Source organism: Sinocyclocheilus grahami, unplaced genomic scaffold (genome assembly GCF_001515645.1).
Source record: "Sinocyclocheilus grahami isolate Dianchi unplaced genomic scaffold, SAMN03320097.WGS_v1.1 scaffold1806.1, whole genome shotgun sequence".
NCBI lineage: Eukaryota > Metazoa > Chordata > Actinopteri > Cypriniformes > Cyprinidae > Sinocyclocheilus > Sinocyclocheilus grahami.
Window position 1 is genome coordinate 1,927 of NW_015506985.1, and position 5,713 is coordinate 7,639.

The 5,713-nt window shown below is 39.0% G+C and overlaps 1 long non-coding RNA gene across 1 annotated transcript in view; it reads left to right on the forward strand.

Moving 5' to 3' along the window:
- The window catches only part of LOC107572742 (uncharacterized), a 7,258-nt gene extending 1,872 nt beyond the window's left edge, over positions 1-5,386 (forward strand). The window contains exons 2-3 of the long non-coding RNA XR_001607391.1: positions 873-876; positions 5,376-5,386. This is a non-coding gene — a long non-coding RNA (uncharacterized lncRNA). The remainder of the gene's footprint in view (positions 1-872; positions 877-5,375) is intronic.
- Positions 5,387-5,713: the final 327 nt, after the last annotated feature.

Here is a 5,713-nt window from a genome sequence, read left to right on the forward strand (position 1 = left end):
CAAAAGCTGCTGAAAAACTACTAGCTGTGTAAGGAGTGAGAACACAAGATGCGACAGGAACAGAAACATTACATAAGATGTCACATGGAAAATTAGAGCTAAAAAAAGAACAGTCTTATGATCAGAAAAAACGGTATCAACAATCTTCAGATTACCAACAGAAAACCCCAAAGATAAAACAAGATCAAGAGTATGACCATGCTCATGAGTTGGACCAAAAACACACTGTAAAAGATCAAATGACTAATAAATTAAAAAAATCTCTGACCAAGGGCTTTGACGGGCAACACACATGCATATTGAAATCCCCTAAAATTTAAATTTTGTCAAAAGAGGGGACAATTGCAGATAACAGTTCAGAGAATTCTTGTATAAAATCCCCATGAGAGTTTAGGTGTCTATAAATTAAAACACATAGCACAGACTTAAAAGAATTCAATGTAATTAGTTGAGATTCAAACGAACAAAAAGAGTCCGAGGGTAAAAGTCTACATTTAAACTTTTCTTTAAAAACAACTGCAAGACCCCCACCCCGGCCAACGGACCTAGGGGTACTGAAAAAACTGCAACCAGCAGAAGAGAGTGAAGACGTGTTGCCAGCATTAAGATGAGCCCCAGATACAGATCCCCTGTAAAGACCTTGTCTCAGACGACCACCGGGACAAGACCACAGGAACCAGATGAGTCCTCTGCACAATGTGACATTGCTGCAAGCGCGCTTCCCTTCGGCGTTTCCTCCACAGGCACAAGCATCCAGGCAGGTAACACACCTTCCTCAGCGCAACTGGCACACTGGCACAGAGTGCATACGGAAGGCAGTCTTCTCTGGTATCACGAAACAGACAATCAGACACCGCCGACCGAATATTCAGAAAAGTTAAGCGATCGTACACCAGAGGGGAGCAAACAGAGCGCGTAATAAAACAAAGGAAACAAAATACTAAAACAGGTAAAAACAGACTGTGGCGGCACGCCGGCAAACATCCTGGCGCCATCTTGAAACAGTATGTGAACATCCAACAACTGTTTGGCTGTAGACATTACAGGAAAATTAATATCCACCAGTCTTCGAGCAATTTGTGAAAAGGCTCTAGAGTAAGCTGTTGTCTCTCTGTTTGCTTCCCTTTCCAGACTGACGGCTACCCTCTTTGAGGGACAAATTCCACAAGGACATACAGGAGAGGTGGAAACACACCTGACCAAAAAGACTGCAACGACACAGGGTGCCTGTGCTTAAAGGGACTGGGCGTGTCACTGATGTGCATTCTGCAGTGCTTTCCTCAACCTGTCTTAATGTTGTTCTTTCAGGTGACCACTCTACTCCTGCATGCATCAGCTAGTGCTGCCCACTCTGCAAAGAATTTGGCAGTAATGAACATCATAAGGAAATAATTTAATTATGGCCCCTTGTAGACCGCTCAGAGTTTGCTCCAAGGGGCCAGGGAAGGACTGAAAGGAGTGAAATTATTTCCTTATAAAATAAATTCTTTGTGAAGCCAAACACTCTCGCAATGCAAATGCCATGCCACAAAACAATGGGCTTTGATCTCCTCGTAAAGCTAAACACTCAGAAACAATGGGCTTTGATCAAGATAGGAAGATCTGGAAGAAAGACCATCTGCTCTTCAGTCCCTTCACCCATCCTTCCCCCCTGGGTACATGGTCCAGGTCACTAAAATTTGACAGAGAAATGCCAAGAACTCAAGTTGCTATGCTCACATAAAACATTTACTATATCTTCAGGATTCATGATCATAAACTTTTCATGTTTGGTGTCATTTTAAAGATCTTTGTGCGATTGGTAAATTGGTTTCAATTTCACAGTAGTCATTTATATTATGAGAAAGATTCAAAACATTTGTAGAATTATGTTCTGCTGAGGAGGGGGTGTGTCCCCCTTTAGGCCTGTGGGAATGTTTATCTAGCTCCAGCCAGGTGCAACCCTGGAGCATGGGAACCTAAAAGACCAAAATGTATTTTATGTTTTTACAACTGATTTAAATATTTCTTTGTTTTTGTTCTGGTAGTATTTAAGGGAATGTTGCAAATCAGTCTTTGGGATTCTGTAGACAGAAAAACCCCCATGCAGTCTCTGGAGCTCTGCACCAGAACTCTCACTGCTGTGTGTCTCTCTGTTGTCAGGTATGATTCAAAAATGTAATTGTGTTAAACACATTGTGCCCATAGAGCACACTGTATAGTTGTTTGTGCTACTACATGTGCACATAGGCTAGTTGAGATTATTCTTTAAAAACACTTGATTACTTTGCTGTAAGTGTTCTTTGAAATACTTAGGTAAAAGGTAGTTGATGCTATGCATATTAGACAGTGTGTCTTGTGTTAAATTAGGATAACTGTTACATGTGTGACTATGTAAAACATGTCTCCTGCATGGAACACTTGGCTATTTTCCATATAGCTACAGTAAACCATGTTGCCACGCGGATACAATATGTTTCACAATTGCATTATCCTTTCTAAATTGGCTTTTAATTGTTTCATTATGTAATTGGCATGATACAATTTTACCTGACTAATAATAAATTGTTATATTTGATTTATTCTGAACTTCTCCTGAATTAATTATAACCAGTAAATCATAGGATGCTAATCCTACCGTAAATCTGTGTCCAGGATAGTACAAACTGGAGGCGCGTGAATGAAAGGAGCAGTAGGCACTTCATCCGAAGACCTTTTCATTTCGGTCTATCACTGACTTAGCAAGATGTATGGAAGTGACTAAATCAAGTACACTTTTTGTACGAGTGAGCAGTAGGCAACCGATAAAAAGGTATTAGTTAACTTATTACACCCTCTGACTAAGATCAGACTGGCTAGTTTGCGTCCGTGAGTTTACCGCAAACCGTATCTCTGAGCGGCATTGGTCCCTGATGAACGATTAATTGAAAGTATGGGATTTACAGAATACTCAAATATCTAAATTAATAAACAATCGATATCTGTGATTCTGACAAAACACTTCTCTGCCTCCCCTAGACAGTCGTCTCTCAGTTCTGCACAAATACAGTACATACTTGTCTACAAATCAGTCCAACAGTAATGAGTTTGAGGCTGCATAACATGTGCTAGAGTATTTACTGTACATAGAATAATGAAAGCTCTCTCTTCTGAAGTACTGCTGCTATGTACTGTAATTATATTGTAAGTGTATTGTGTAAGTAGTATTGAAAACTTGTAGATGAGCTGTAGGCTAACTTCCCTCACGGCCAGTCCATGCAGAAGAACATGCTCAACTAGAGTGCTTTGTATTTCATCAGCAGCTAATGACCTTTTTATTTTCCCCTCCAATTCATCTTTGTCTCCCACTACCAGGATTCATTTTCCAAATCACATAATCAGCTGTGCTCTTGTTCATATCAGCCTGAGATTCTGTGTCATCAGTTTTGCTGCTGAATGTTCACACATGGATAAATGTGTCTGTTTGAGTTAATTTTTTATGCTTGAGTTAATTATATTGTGTGTTTGTGTTTTCTGAATGAGAACATGGTTAAACCTGTGCAAAATGATGCCGTTCTTGTGTAGAGTTTTGCAGAAAACACTGAGTAAATTAGAACGTGTGAAAACAGGTGAAATGTGTTCAAAGTTTTGAGAAACGTGTCTTTGTTTCAGGAATTGTCTTATTCAGTTTTGTACTGTGCTTGAACTTCAGTTTTATAGTTTTGAAAACAGTGTGTAAACATGTGCAAACTGGCTTGTGTAGTACATGAAGTTTTGGTGGTGTTTGTGTCGAAGTGAGAAAGAATGCATGTAATTTGACAAATGTCTTCAGTGAATGCATTTTGCGCCAAAGCAATGATAATGATCCACAGTTTATCCACAGACACTGATGCTGTGCTCGCTTTGATAAAGTCACCTGTGTTGAAAAATGTCCAAGCGATTGAAAAAAAACTGTAATGAAAATTTTAATTATAATGAACATAAATTTCAGAATGTCATTGACATATACTCTATAAGTATTTCTGAAAAATAATTTTATAGTTAAAATTCTAAATTATGCACGCCGTTACACCTGTACACACTACAAGCATGCAGTCGTTATCAAGACCTTCAGTTGCGTGAATCAAAATGAGAAAGAAGTGAGATGTGTGTGTGGCTTTCTGAATGATTTTTGCTGCACATATGGTTTGAGAATAGAGTGCTGTTCTTCTGGGGTTTAACAGACTCTAGTAGTGTAGAAACAACAACCAGTCAGTGGTATTTTTCAGGTGACAATGCTTTATTAATGAGGGGTAAGAGGAGTCTGGCACAAAGGCATGAGTATGTGAAACAGCTGAAGGACTGGACAACAGAAGATGTGATCTGGATCTCATGCTTTGTGTGCAGATTCAGTAGACCCGAGGGTCAGATTCACAGCACAGGGAAACTCACAACATGAGAACAGCTGTCTGCCAGACTTTATTGAAATAAATGGTTGACTATTATTAACATCCACACCAGCACAGGGTAAAGACACAGCAGTTACAAGGATAAAAACAATACACAGACTGAAATACATGACATTCTGAAATGAACTGAAGCGTGTTATATTATTTTCTTATCAGTAGTGCATTACGCCACAGAAGCAAATTAATTTTCAGAGTTTTTTTTTTTAAAGAATTCAAATCCAGTATGTCAAGATTTTTCTTTATAATAAAAAGGAAGGTAATTTCTTTGAAAATGTGAATTTTTTAATGTAACACCTTGAAATGAATAAGATAAATAAAAATGTTAACACAGTTTTTTAAATTATGGCTCCATTTCTCAAAACTCTACACACAAAACCACAAAACACATTTAATACACGAGTTTCACAATTTGAGTTGAATTACTGAAATAAATGAACTTTTCCACGACATTCTAATTTATTGAGATGCACCTGTATATGACATGACAGCTTTATTTATTTATTTATTTATTTTGTTTGTGTGTGTGTGTGTGTGTGTGATATATTATGTCAGTGGACAATGGCAATTAGTGTCATGCAGGCACTATAGCACAGTACGCCAGATGTATCACTATTATTTTCTTTTTCCTTTTTTTATTCAAAATATCCACAAACTTGTTAACTGTATGATGAACTATATGATACAGCCTATTCTGATTGTCAAATATATGTAAATTAATTTGTTTTGTCCTTTAATCAACCTTAATGGCCATGTTAGTTGATCTATAATGGATCAACGTGTGGATCTGTCGCATTAGCATCACATAATTCACCCATTTCTCCCGAAATACATGGAAGTAAGTGGTCTGTGTGGGTCCTAACGCCCCGGTGTAGTGATGGGGACACTATACTGTTAAATGCGAGACGCTCAACCGAGGTCCTGACTCCATGTGGTCACTAAAAACCCCATGGCACTTCTTGTAAAGAGTAGAGATGTAACCCCAGTGTCCCGGCCACATTCCCTCCACTGGCCCTTATCAATCATGGCCTCCTAATAATCCCATCCACTGAATTGGCTCAATCTCTGTGTGTGTGTGTATTGTATATACACACACACACACACACACATACTCACACACACTCACACACACACACACACACACTCACTCACTCACACACACCCTCTCTCTCTCACACACACACACACACACACTCTCTCTCTCGCTAACACACACACTCACACACATACACACACACACTCACTCACTCACTCACTCACTCACACACACACTCACACTCACACACACACTCACTCACTCACTCACACAC